The following is a 14,968-nucleotide window of genomic DNA, read 5'->3' as shown; positions in this document are numbered from 1 at the left end:
GGGGAGACGCCCGAAGCCGGGCGCCGGGTGCCGAGTGCTAGGTGCCGTGGCTAGGTGCCGTGGCCGAAGGAATTGCCACAACCACAGGCCTCTGCTGCTAAGAGGGAGCGAGGCGGGTTGGCTGTCGTTAGCGGGCGGCGGCGGCTCCCGCGGACAGGCACCACGCTGCCCCCCCGGTCGTCTCTCACTCCGGATTGGGCTGTGGACTGGGCTGGGCTCCCCAAGCTCTTGGCGGTCAGCCGGTCCGGCGAACCAACTTGAGCCCCATCCCACCTCAACTACCCTGCCCTCCTGCAGGATCGGAGATGCTGGGAGAGAGCAAAGGGCGGCGGTGCGGGGGCTCCCAGCCTCCAGGCAAGCCCCCAGGTGACCGTCCAGGGACAAACTCGTGTGTGAGCCTCAAAGTGGAGCGAGCAGAGAACAGGGGACTGATCAACAAGGAGCTAAAAGGCGCTAAGAGGTGCTCAGCTCGGCTCGGTTTTGGGGGATCTGAGAGGTCGACTACCTGACTGTTCTCGGAGTAAACTGCTGACAACAGCCAAGAAGTTCTACCAGAGTGTACTGTTTTTATTTTTTTTAAGCGGAAAAAAAAAAACAACCCTGAATCATTGCACTTCAAGAGACACAGAGTCACAGAGAGGCACTACCCTTGCATGTGCGGAAGGGAGACGCTTTGGCAGACGCTTTGGTGCTTTGGTGCTCACAGTCCGCGAAGTCCGCGAGGTCCAAGAAGCCACAGCCTGCAGCCAGCATCAGTGCCACCGGAGCCGCCTGCCTCGTTGTAACCCCTGGATTTTGTGGAACAGACGATATTCAGGCGGGTGTGAGCGGGTGTTAGCACTGCGCTGTCAGCGCTGCACTGGGATAACAATCAACACCGTCTCCACTCAGCCACCGCCTACACCACCGCCATCTCCTCCTAAATCAGCACCAGAACCTGCACCACGAGCCCGGTCCCCCGAGCTATGAGTCCTAAACCTCCAGCAAGGCGCAGGCTGTCGCATGATTCCAGGTTAGCCTTCGATCCAAAAGTCCTGGGCCTGACATATTTTAAACGGCAACACGACGGGGGACAGGCCAGCAGGTATTAAGTACCTGAGTGGAAGGGTCCACTCAACAATAGATTACACAATAGTAAGTGACGAATTAATTCCAGACATTGAGACCTTCAAAATCGTCCAACGGCCAGAAAACGACCACTTCCCCCAAATAACTTCCCTAAATACTGCGCCCAACGTGGCACCGAAATTATCAAGTCTGCTTCACCAACCCTTTAAATTCAATTTAAAGAAACTAAAATGGCGAGGAGAAATGCTCGAAAAAATCCAGCTCGCTGCAACTGCTCGAAAATTCGAGTTAGGGCTGCAAAAAAAGGAGGATCTGGTAAAAAATTGGGAGCTATTGGTCCTGGACCTTCTTTACAAATTTCCAGCAACTTCAGGTGTACCGAGTAAGTCTACCTCTAAAAAGGAGCCCTGGTTTTCCAACTAATTAAGAATAAAAAAAAGGAGGGTAGCAAATGCGGTCCGACATTTAGCTCGGAAAAAAAAACTGGGGTTACAAACTAACAAAGGGGATCTGATAGAAGCCAGAAGCGCTTATAGGAAGTCTCTAAACATCGCAAAATCAGACTACAAGGAGAAGCTATGGAATAGATTGCTAAGTGCAGGAAAACACCCCAACAGTCGAGAATTTTGGGGCATCATTAACGACCTAAATAAAGGACAAAAACTCTACCAGGAAGCGGGAGTAGGAGCCGACTCTTGGTCTCAACACGTGCAATCCCTTTACAGTATAACAACAGTAGGCCTCCCAAACAACACACGGGTAACAAATACAGTAGAGAATGGACAGTTGGGAATTTACAACCCAGGTACAGTAGGACCGGTGATAAAGGATTGCTCAAAAGAGGAGATGATAGTCCCAGAATTAACAACTAGAGGGGAACTCTGTAAAATCATCACAAGGCTAAATGCTGAAGGAGCACCAGGCCCGAATGGACTGCCCAACGCCATCTTTAAACATGACCCGGAATTCTGGGCAGAAATCCTGTCGCCACTGTTTAAACAAATCTATCATGACACACAGGTACCTGCATCATGGAAGGGAAACGTGATTCATCCAATATTTAAACATGGTGACCATGGCAACCCAACAAATTACAGACTCATATCGCTGATAGACGTTGAAGCAAAGCTCTACGCCTCTTGCATCCTCCTAAGGCTGCAAGACTGGATCGAAGAATCTCACAGAATCCCCTGGTTCCAGACAGGATTTAGGCGGAATATGGGGACAATTACCAACTTAACTTGCCTGTCACTATTAATGGACAGAACAGCAGTAAAGGGCGCGCGATTATACGCCGTTTTGTTGACATCAAATCTGCCTTCGACAGAGTTAACCGAGAGCGTCTATGGGGTAAATTGCAGCTTTGGGGGACGTCAACAAAATTAATACAGGCAATAAAAGTATTGCATGAAGACACATGGGCAAAGGTTAAATTGGGAAATGGAGCTTACACAACAAGGAACATACCAACATACCAGGGCCTAAAACAAGGCTGTGTTTTAGTGCCTACCCTTTTTAACCCTTTCCTTTCCGATCTCGCAACAGTGCTGGACACAGATGAAGTGCACCCTCCTTCATTGGTAAACCGGCGAATTCCCTGTCTGCAATACGCAGATGACATAGTCCTGCTGAGCAAAACCCCAGTTGATCTACAAAGAGCTTTAAACATCTTATCAGTGTACTTAAGACAAGAAGGTCTGGACTTAAGCAAAGAAAAAACCAAAGTGGTCCGTTTATTAGACCCAAAAAAACTTGGTTACACATGGACGTTTAACGGAACGAAGGTAAACGAACAAGGTTTGTATAAATACCTCGGAGTAACAATATCCCAGGGAGCAAAACAAATGGAGCATATAACTGCAATACGCGCAAAAGCCCAAAGTCTAATCTTTGCTTACCGGCTGCTAAAAACAAAAATGAATTGCCCGAACTACAATCCCCTCTTGAAGGTTATGTCGGCACAAATTTTGCCATCATTGTCTTACGGTGTCGTCACCTGGTGTGGCAAGGAAATAGACCTACTAAATGAGCTCCAAACCAAAATCTATAAAGCAGTTTTTAACCTTCCAAAGAGTGCTTCAGCCCCACAAGTAAGGCTTGAATTCGGTCTGCAGAACCAGAAATATAGGAGCATGAGCGGCTTCATAAAACTGTGTCACAGGTTAATATCAGAAGAACCGCATTCAATGGATTGGTTAAACTGGGAAGCCATAAAAAATGAAGGAGTGAAGGGAACCCTGTGCCCTTGGGGAAAACATTTGAAAACCTGCGTAATAGAGCTGGGGCTGGAAGGAACATGGGAGTCTGTGACGGATAAAGTAACCATAAGCAGATTAGCCAACAAGGCAGCAAGGGCGAAATCTTTCCAAGATGACAAAGCGTTACTTCTCAAGCGGCGACATGGTTGGACCATAATCAACTCCTTCAAAGCTGGACGACCGCACGCATACTTAACCTCTCACTTCACTTTGGAAAGGTAACCACCAGACCGAGGGTTGTAGACTTTGTGGCTACAAAACAGAATCACTAGCTCACTTTTTGTGCGTCTGTCCGTCTCTCCTGGTACAACGTCGTAGATTACTAAAACAGATCTGCAACGAGTTAAAAATCCTCACCTGCAGACAAGCGGTAATTTGTTGGCTGGGAGGGAGCTCAATTATTTTGGCATGCCGGGGAATAAAATTCCTGGCTGAAGTGAAAAAACGCCTGAGTCTTGTGGAACAAGGACAGGGTGAAAGAAGCGGGTTAATAACGCTGCCTTGATCCCAATGACTGGTAATCCTTGCACAAACATGTAATAATATTCTAACCTCCTAACGCCAGTGGGAGTTTCCCCGGAAGAAACCCTTTTTTAAAAAAAAATTGTGTTACATCATTTTAACAAAGGAAGAGTCTAATCTTTTTAGTAAGCATATTTTGTACCATAACATTAACATGTGGAAATTGTAATGATTTTAATTAATTATGCAATAAATCTTTTTGACATTTTATTGATGGTGCCTCCAATAAAGCTTGTGCCTGTTCCTCACCATGTTGTGGCTTGTGTAGAAGTGTAGCCCAAAGCATTCCTAGACAACTTGACTACTGTGGCTACAGCATAGCTTCCATACATACCTGTTATCACATGCACACCTGTTTCAACATTACCACTTGCTTCAACAACCTTAACCAAAGAAAAGTGTTTTCAATTATTTAATTCATTATTAATTATATTACAGGAGATAGCTCCCATGAGAGTCTAACCACCAGTGGCTGGCACCAATATAGTTGTCAATATTCTGGAACTAATTAATATACTTTCCTTCCTGACAGGAAGTAACTTCCTATTGGATCGGAGCACATCGGGAAATCAGGTCCACAGTCCACTTTCCTGGGAGGAAAAGATGGTCCTCCTTCTCTGGCCCTACCTATCCTATAGAAGGTGCACTCACAACCACCTGACTTAAAGTTTGCACTTCATTAGTAGACCTTTAGTGTGCACTTTAGCTATGTAGGGGCTTTGCTGTGTGCTGCTTTATGCTCAAAGGTTATTATTTACATTGTGCCCCCAGTCTCAGCTGAGAAGCAGTAAATTTCCCTCAAGGGTGGAGTTATATATTCTAGTCCTGGGTCATCCATTACTGCTATAACAGCAGCATTTTAGAGTGTGTGTAATTTGCAGTTATCTGTGTTTAATTCCATTATTAATTTTACTAAGATGGCTCCATCTGTTGTTTTTGGAAGAGATCTGACTCTTTACATGGGTTTTAGATGATAATTTGCTGCTGAAACAGGAACTCTGACATGACTATTAGGAGATAGGTTTGGGTCAAAATAAATTCTTCATGATTAGACTTTATCTTTAGGAATAATCATTGAGCATTCAACTGTAAATTGGGAATATTTTCTTCTAAGCTGGCAAAACACAGCACAGACACCCAGAAGCAAGAATACTGTTTTTTCTTGTCACACAGTAGCCAGTTTGGATACTACCAGTAGTAGTATCAAGACCTTTGTACTCAGTCATGTACCACACTGATATTTTAACTAGAAAGAATTGCACTTGGGTAGCAGTCAGGTAGAGAGCGTGGACATGTCGAACAGTATCAGATATAAATAGGAGTCATGTGATAATGCTGAGCTTATAAGGGGCTAGTTCATGGGCCTCCTCCGACCCCCCCAAATTTAACCTTTCGTTCTGCTCTCTGCGTACCCTGCCCGGAATGCCCCACGACACACTTCAGATTTAAAGCTCGACACCCACCATCTGGACTCAGCCTTCACGCTTTGTCTACTGCGGAACCCTCCTGGATCAGAATCAGAATCAGAAAGTACTTTATTCGATTAAATCAATAATCATAAAAGCAACAACATGAAAATTACAGTTTACACAAGTCGATTTAAAAATAAACAAATCCATTATATTACATTAGGACCAATGGATTTTCGCAATTTAAATACATGTTTAAAAAAACTTGAAAGTACAGCAACGGTAAAAACTGTATCCATTCTCTCACATTCTATAAAAGCTAAGCGACATCTATTAAAATTCATATCTTTAAGGAAAGGGATTATAAATTTCCTGCGAGGCATAGTATAAAATTTACAAAAAAAATAAAATATGGATATCGGATTGGGATGAGGAGTCATCGCACAGGCAGGTAGGTAAATTTCGCGACCATAAATTCATTTCTGGGAATGACAAGAGTCTAAAAAGGATATTTAGTCTAAAACGGGTCAAGAGGAATCGGTCATAGTTAGACATCGTCAAGGTTAAATAGGGCTGTACTTTTACACCAGTTAATGCTAAGCTATGCGAGGTAACTGTCTGTTTACTCATTTCCACTCGTCTTCTCTTATCATCAAGGTATTCCAAACTCAGTTTTTTCAACAGTTTTCTGGAGATGTTTCCCATTGATGGTGGATCCTCATAATATTCTCGGCAACCAATTTCAATCATGTAATGTTTGATGTAATTTAGCCATTCAACATTACCCACATTTTCCATATTTAATATATCCTGTAGCATAGCCTGATTAACTACATATTCATTAGTAGTCCATACCCTGTGCCACAGAAGGATGGGCTGTATTCTAATTAGATCTGAAATATAGGGTAAACCCAGTTCAGTGTGACAAATATATGTCGAAACACTCTGTGGTACTGCAAGGATATCCCTCAAAAATTTGTTTTCAGTTAATTGTAATGATTCTATATTAGAAAAAACCCAAAGTCCCGCACCATACAGGGCAACCGAGGTACATGTGGCATTATATATAATCAAGATTTCTCTTATTGGTTTATGACCCAGCTTTTTTATAAAAGTCTTTATGGCCATTATTGTTTTTTGGGACAAAAGAGTTCTGGCCTTACAGCACTTGTCCATCCCCCGGATTCGTGGAATAGTATGCCCAGGTAAGGGAAAGAGGTAGTATTTTCCAAGGGAACATTATTTAAATACATTCTTTTCATTTGTACCCTAGATTTTGTGCCACAGTTCATGGAGTATGTTTTACTGCAATTAATTTTCAAATCTAAACTCAACATGAACTTTTCAAAGGATATTAACAATTTTTGCAAGGCCAGGGGAGTACGGGCCATTAAGACGGCATCGTCCGCATACAGCAGTGCAGGGATCGGCCTCTTACCCACCCTAGGCATATCCCTGCACTCCTGCAGGAGACGACGCTCAAGTCCATTTATATAGAAATAAAAAGGGGGCCAAAACGCACCCCTGACGTACTCCGCGTCCCACTCCAAAATTCCTGGTACATTCTCCCCCGCGGCCATATCGGACTGAGGCTGTTGCTCCTGAGTATAATTCTCTCAGGAAGCAAATAATCGAATCTTCCACGCCCAGCCCTTTCAGAATTTCCCACAACTTAGAATCTGACACGCAATCAAATGCCGAGGATAAATCAACGAACATAAAATATAATCTTTCACCTTTAACCCTCATGTACTTTTGCTGAACAATCATTAAATTCAAACATTGTTCTACAGTTACCATACCCTTCTGGAATCCATACTGTAGATCACTCATTATTTTCCTCTGCCCAGTTCTGGAGTCTAACCAGGATGATTCTACCAAGAATGTTTACAGCTGAATCAAGAAGGGAGATTGGCCTATAACAAGCACAATCTTGTCTATCACCCTTCTTGTATATTGGAACGATGACCGAGGTAAACCAAGATGGATTCAGACCCTCAGCGAGAGCAGCATTAAAAAGCTGTACCAACATGGGGCCCCAGATCTCGTTGTTTGCTTTATATAGATCTGCAGGGATCCCATCAGGGCCAGCAGCCTTGCCTCCCTTCGTGGCCTTCAACCCCATCTTGACTTCCTCCAAAGTTATCACCAATTTGTCATCCCCCAATCCACCATTACTTATTTTAAAAACATTTATAGTATGAGGATCATCTTGGGTAAGGGAAAGAGGTAGTATTTTCCAAGGGAACATTATTTAAATACATTCTTTTCATTTGTACCCTAGATTTTGTGCCACAGTTCATGGAGTATGTTTTACTGCAATTAATTTTCAAATCTAAACTCAACATGAACTTTTCAAAGGATATTAACAATTTTTGCAAGGCCAGGGGAGTACGGGCCATTAAGACGGCATCGTCCGCATACAACAGTGCAGGGATCGGCCTCTTACCCACCCTAGGCATATCCCTGCACTCCTGCAGGAGACGACGCTCAAGTCCATTTATATAGAAATAAAAAGGGGGCCAAAACGCACCCCTGACGTACTCCGCGTCCCACTCCAAAATTCCTGGTACATTCTCCCCCGCGGCCATATCGGACTGAGGCTGTTGCTCCTGAGTATAATTCTCTCAGGAAGCAAATAATCGAATCTTCCACGCCCAGCCCTTTCAGAATTTCCCACAACTTAGAATCTGACATGCAATCAAATGCCGAGGATAAATCAACGAACATAAAATATAATCTTTCACCTTTAACCCTCATGTACTTTTGCTGAACAATCATTAAATTCAAACATTGTTCTACAGTTACCATACCCTTCTGGAATCCATACTGTAGATCGCTCATTATTTCATTTTCCTCTGCCCAGTTCTGGAGTCTAACCAGGATGATTCTACCAAGAATGTTTACAGCTGAATCAAGAAGGGAGATTGGCCTATAACAAGCACAATCTTGTCTATCACCCTTCTTGTATATTGGAACGATGACCGAGGTAAACCAAGATGGATTCAGACCCTCAGCGAGAGCAGCATTAAAAAGCTGTAGCAACATGGGGCCCCAGATCTCGTTGTTTGCTTTATATAGATCTGCAGGGATCCCATCAGGGCCAGCAGCCTTGCCTCCCTTCGTGGCCTTCAACCCCATCTTGACTTCCTCCAAAGTTATCACCAATTTGTCATCCCCCAATCCACCATTACTTATTTTAAAAACATTTATAGTATGAGGATCATCTTGGGACTTATACAAATTTGAAAAATGTTCCACCCATTCATCCTCCGTAATTGCTAGCTCTATACGAGCTTTGAGATTATCAAGGAGGAAAGGGGCGTTAACTGCCCTCAAGAAGGCAGATGCATCCTTCGATTGGGCGGCCTCACAGAGTGCTTCCAATGCCTCCTTTTTTATAGCGGCTTTTCTATTTTTCAGGGCCTCATTATAGATTTTCCTCAACCCTCTTATTACTAACAGATCACGGGGAGACCTATGAATAGCGTGTTTCAAATCAGTTAGTGCCCTTGAACAAGCGGTATTAAACCAACTTTTAATGCACCTGTTCCTATTCTTTACCTCCACCCACAAGCTATTTTTAATTTCAGAAGCTATTCTATTGAAATGCTCCAATATCTGGTCAGAGTGAGACGTCTCCCCTAAACAAATAGAAAAACTATCAGAGCAAACATTCAGAAGCTTCTTCAGGAACCTATCCGGTGCGACCTTGCCCCATTTTAAACTATACCCATTTTGCCTCCCCAAAGTCACGTCAGGGACGTTACGTGAGGCAGGAATATCTTCAAGATTTTCAAAAAAAGGGTTGTCAACCACTATAATGTGGGGCAAATGATCACTTAGGGGTAGTTCTAAAGTCTCTGACTTATCAATCCTGTTACTATAACTATTTGATGGAAGAATAAAATCAATGGTAGACGATGCCCCTCTACCAATGAACGTGGGGGCAAAGGAAGTGAGATTTTGGGCTATTTCATTTGCATAACCCAGATCATGCGCGAACACTAATTCATTGAGTAAATCCCCAGTCAGGGAGTGATCAAAGTGTGTTAAACTGATATCCTGTTCTAACATGAGGCCACAAATCCCCTTTTTCCCCTTTGTACAGAGTGGGCAATTAAAATCCCCCCCCATAAAATTATCAGTTCCCTATCAGACTTGTCTATTTCATATTGTATGTCCTCCCTGAGCTTTTTTAAGATATTGGGAATTTCATCTTTCGAAATGTTGTTGTAAAAATTTATCACAACAACATTGATTCCCTTCTTAGTGCCTAGGGTTATTACCTGGTAGTAACTAGATTTGGGCGTAAAATGTACTTTCTCATTCTTAAGCTGGTTTGAGAGAAATGTAATTAGGCCTCCCTTTGCACGTCCGTATTGAACCCCCACGGCCGGGGTAAAAAAGGTTCTGTAGCCACTTATATACACTGGTTCCGTAGACCAGGTTTCTTGAAGGGCCAAAATGTCCCTCCCATTGATTACCGTCTCCCACGATGGGTTATTAATTTTATTCCTTAATCCTGCCACATTCCAAAATAGGAGTGTACAGGATTTCCTTTTCTCCTTTGCTTCGGTAACTCCCAGGGAGATATTGCCTGATACCTTAATAAATGAGGAGCTTACTCTTCCACGATTACCACTCACCTCTAACTCCAGGGTACTCGGTATTTTACAAAGAGGCTCTTCAGAGTCACCATGATTTACATTTAGGGGCTGTTCTGAGGGTAGGGTAATCATACAACTGTCTATTGACATACGCACTGTTGAATTCCCCTTGGTATCAGTATCATTCCCTGCTCTCAATGTCTTCTTACAATTATCCTGTTTTTGTCAATCGACGTAATCTAAGCCCGAAAAGGCGTCAAATCGATTATGGATTGGTAAGTTGTATACTGGTAAGGCAGGACCTCTATCATCCCAAAGGTAATTATGTCCAAAATTCGGTCCGGGAGTTGGTGGATAAATAGGCCTTTGGTGAAAATTGAATTGCCTCTGAGTTTGGAAAAAAGGAGTCTGACTGTGTCCGTATTGATTTAAGCCGGACCAGTTTACAGGCTGCCTTCCTTTATCCCTATTTCTAGAGTGTTGCCCTGGGGAATAGGGATAGAAGTAGCTGAGATAATGGGTTGTAATTGAATCGCTACTTCTCAGGTCGTACCAATCTCCAATATGTCTGACAGCTCTATGGTCTTTAAAGTTTACAATAATGACATCCCCTTTCTTATCTTTGGGTCATGGGCCCACCCAGGTTGAACGCCTCACATTAAGAATTTCTCCATTAATGTGGGCAGGCAAAGGTCTATTATTGCGCAGCCAATGGGTCACTTTGTTTCTTAGGGCTCGATGATCTTCCCTAGTGCCCACGATTAGCTCAGGGACGCCCGCCATAACTATTGTATAGGGGGCTGCTTCAGGTGGTAAATCTACAAAGCTCTGACGATACCAATTTCTATTGTGGGAGTTCCATGACTCATTCTCCTTAATAGCCTTATCATGCGATGGCTCTGCCCTTTCTTCCACAATTAGGTTTTCCCCCCCTTGGTCGCCTGCTTTACTTGTAGTTTTGATTGCAGGGACAGGCTTCTTTTGTGACAAATGTGGGGGCAAAGCTTTTCCGTTGCAGGACCGGATGCTTTTACCCCATTTGAACAGTTTTTGTAGGGGGAGTGGGGCAAGGTGGAACTTGTTTAGTAACTGCCTTCATTGTAACAGTTGAAGCTATAGGTTTTATAATGTTTACAGCCTTTGCCAGATCTGCTAGTTGTAGTCTATTGTTTTCTACCTTTTTTATCTAGCTGAGCTAGTTGAGTATTACACAAGGTAATTTTTTCTAGCAAAGGATGTAATAATGATGTTACCAAACTCTCAATTTTACGAACAGACCACCCTCAGTGGGGGAAAAGGAATGAGTAGTCATTTGAGAGACAGTCGGAGGGGTTGATGAAGTAGCTACATCCGTCACAGCTAAAGTGGGGCTCCTCTTCTGCTGTTTAGCTTCCCGGGTCTTCAATGAACAGCCGCTTCTTTTTTTAGTAGCACCAATATTAGTATTAGATGGTGACATATAAATTATATTGGGAGAGGAAACAGGGGAAAATATGGGGGAATTTGATAACCCTTCATCATCGCTACTACATGGGCTCAAAAGGGAGACTTGTGTATTAATAGGAGTACTCTGTATAGAGACCTCAGTAGTGGAATATTCTGAAAGTTCCCCTTTATCCCCCCTCTCCCCGATGTTTGATAATCTGTTCTTTTCTATAATACAATAGGTTTGGGTTAACTTTGCGACTGTCCCTATATGCCCCACAAAAGAGTCTTTATCTGTCTTTGCCTCCAGTAACGGGCTCCTTTTATTGTTAGCTATATATGCTTTTGGGTTTTGCTTCCCCCTACTTCTTAATTTTGCCTTTTTGAATACTCTAGCCGAATGTATGGGAGATGTAGGGTGTTCTATTTCCTCAATGTCTGGCTGATCATCAAGACTTACGGCATGCACCTGTGCTATTGCTGTGACAACTTTCCCTTGGGCAATAGACATAGGTGTAGATGTATCAGCCACTACCAGTTGTGCCTCATCGTGAATAGGTGAGGGACCCCCATGACCTAGGGAGGCCCTTCTATCACTATTAATCTGGGTTATTTTCTTAATCAAGTAGTTATCCATGGGCCCTAACCCAGATACAGTTTTTTTACTAGTGTCTGTTTTGTCCTTAGACATCATACCAGCTTAAAATCAGTATACAAGCTAAAATATAATAAAACAAAGGAAAACAGGCCTAGAGCGATCAGTGCTCGAAACCTTGTAAATAAATATGTGAGTTATGTAGAATTGGGAATCACAGGGCGTACCTACATATAGGGTGAGCCCCTCTACACCAGAGTCCAACGTCTGTGGTCCAGTCCAGTCTCTACATGCCTCTGAGGGCCACAGAGGGCCCGCCCTTTGCCCGGGCTTAGCCCCGGGCACTCCCGCGTGCTACCACGATGCGGGTGTGTCGTTTAATTTATGGTGCCTCCGGGCGCGCTGGCTGACGTTTGGGCCGCACTGCCTCCTGGGTAGGGTAGTCCTCCGCTCGGCGGCCGCTCCGGTGGAATTGCGGCGGCGGGAGGACTACCGATAACTGAGACAGCTGGGTGACTGCAGGCAAACTCGCATCAGCAGCGAGGTGGGTTTCCTTCATGGGCAGCTACTGGCAAGCGTTGGACACACTCGCTCCCCGATGTGTTGTTTAATTTATGGCGCCTCCGGGCGCGCTGGCTGACGTTTGGGCCGCACTGCCTCCTGGGTATGGTAGTTCTCTGCTCGGCAGCCGCTCCGGTGGAATTGCGGCGGCGGGAGGACTACCGATAACTGAGACAGCTGGGTGACTGCAGGCAAACTCGCATCAGCAGCGAGGTGGGTTTCCTTCGTGGGCAGCTACTGGCAAGCGTTGGACACACTCGCTCCCCGATGTGTTGTTTAATTTATGGCGCCTCCGGGCGCGCTGGCTGACGTTTGGGCCGCACTGCCTCCTGGGTATGGTAGTCCTCCGCTCGGCGGCCGCCCCGGTGGAATTGCGGCGGCGGGAGGACTACCGATAACTGAGACAGCTGGGTGTCTGCAGGCAAACTCGCATCAGCAGCGAGGTGGGTTTCCTTCGTAGGCAGCTACTGGCAAGCGTTGGACACCCTCCTGGATCAAAGATGGCTGCCTCAGTGGTCCTTTACGCCCTGTGCTACTTCTTGGGGACTAAATCTGGACTTCGAATTGAACTCGAATCATAGCCTCCATCTTGCCTACCCAGCTCGTCACTGAACCTGCGAGCGACCGCGGAGACCTTACTTTTTGGCTGATGCCCGGTGGAGCTACACGATAGCTATAGAGGAGATGGGCTTTGGACTTCCCCCTCTGCCGTCACCTACCCAGCTGGTCTTCGGGCAGATATTCCTTCGTTTCTCTGTCCTATCTACCCCTACCACATCTTCCCTGCCCCCTTACCCTTCTTCGCATCCCTGCTCTTGAAACGTTTTTCTAGCAACTGATGTTACCCGAATCTAATGTACTGTGTATTTTGGTGAACCTTATGTAAAGCGCTCTGATACATTCAGGTCTAGCCAGCGCTATATAAAACTGCTTAAATAAAATAAATAAATAACACATACATAAATAAATAAATAGAGACAGCAGGTTTCTAGAATGCTGCATGGCATGCTGGATATAAAACTCGGATCTCTTTGAGATGGAACAAACGTCATGCATTTTTAAAGCTGGGTGGAACTAAGCCTTATAAAATGCCCTTCCCACGATGGTGGTCAATCTTTTGGAAGATATCAGAGTATCTCAATCTAAAATGTTCCTGAGTGTCTTCATGTGATGTCAGCTCCTATTCAAAGCATTTAAAGGGCACAAGCACAAGCACAAGTGGAAGCAAAAAAGACTCGGAAAGCAGCAGGATAAACCCCGAACTGGCTAAAAGAAAAGAAAACTCTGTTCTGTATGCAGAAGAGGCAGAATTGAAAAACCCCACGGAGGAATCCCACAACCAGCACATGAGCAAAGTAAGCAGGGTTTACGGTGAAAGGGTGGCGGAGGCAAGTAAAAAGCAGGAGCACAGAGAGGCAATGGGAAACAGCAGATAGAAATTTCTGAAACAGCTTCATGCATAGGCTTTGAAGAGGGGAGTGAGGGACCTCTAGAGACTATAGAGCTGGCTAGCCCCATAGGATTGATCAAATCTTCAGAGGAAGGAAAAAATCTGAGTGTAGAACAGGGGGGCGCATGTTCTATACGCATGTTATTACATGTTATTACATGCAGCACTAAAAGAAATCTAGGAAAACAACAAAAACACATACGAAGCAAATAAAGTGCAGACAGGGGAGAAAGTGGAAATTGGAGGGGGACTGGAAGGTTCTAAAATTAAGGTTACCCCTTCTTCGAGGTCATTTTTCAAGATACAACAAGTGCAGCAGCTGGCCCAAAGTCAACAGCAAGAACAAGAGCAAGGTCAAGTCCAAGGGCGAAGGCAAGGGCAGAAGCAACAGGGAAAACCCCAAAGACTGGGACAGACTAGCATGGAAGACTCTCCTGCTCCTAGCCCTCCAGTCAGTACAATACTAAGGATTTCACCAGGAGACTCCACAATTGGGCCGATAGAGAAACCTAGCCAAAGCCAAAGCCAAAGCTCAACTGATGTCTTTTTAGAAAAATTGCTAGAAGAAATCAGGTCAAGGTTTGTGATTTCAGAAGGGAACCAAAATAAGATCCAGGACACTTGTGAGCTACTGGATACTAAACTAAAGTCCCTAGGAGACAGAGTAACAGCAGTAGAAGCGGCTGTTGACTCACTAAGTAAGAAAGTAGAGACAAATCAAAAAGAAATTAGAACTTTGAGGGCAAAGGACAAAAGCGTCAAGGAGAAACTTGAAGCGCTGGAAAATCAACCCAGAAGAAGCAACCTTAGAATCCTGAACATACCGGAGGGTCGAGAAGGGACAGACATAAAGAAGTTTATTGTCGCACTTCTAGAAGAATATTTCCCTTGGTGTAAGGCTCTTGGGTTAGAAGAAGACATCCAGAGGGTGCATCGAGACCCGTTTGGGAGAAATAAAGAAAGGAAAAACTCGAGGAAAATATTAATCAATTTTAGAACACACACTCTCAAAGAGGGGTTTCTAAGCAAAGCCTTGAAAACTGGGTCATATAACAAAGACGATTGGTCCT

Source organism: Lissotriton vulgaris, chromosome 3_2, assembly GCF_964263255.1.
Source record: "Lissotriton vulgaris chromosome 3_2, aLisVul1.2, whole genome shotgun sequence".
NCBI lineage: Eukaryota > Metazoa > Chordata > Amphibia > Caudata > Salamandridae > Lissotriton > Lissotriton vulgaris.
Note: the sequence above shows the minus strand (reverse complement) of the source record.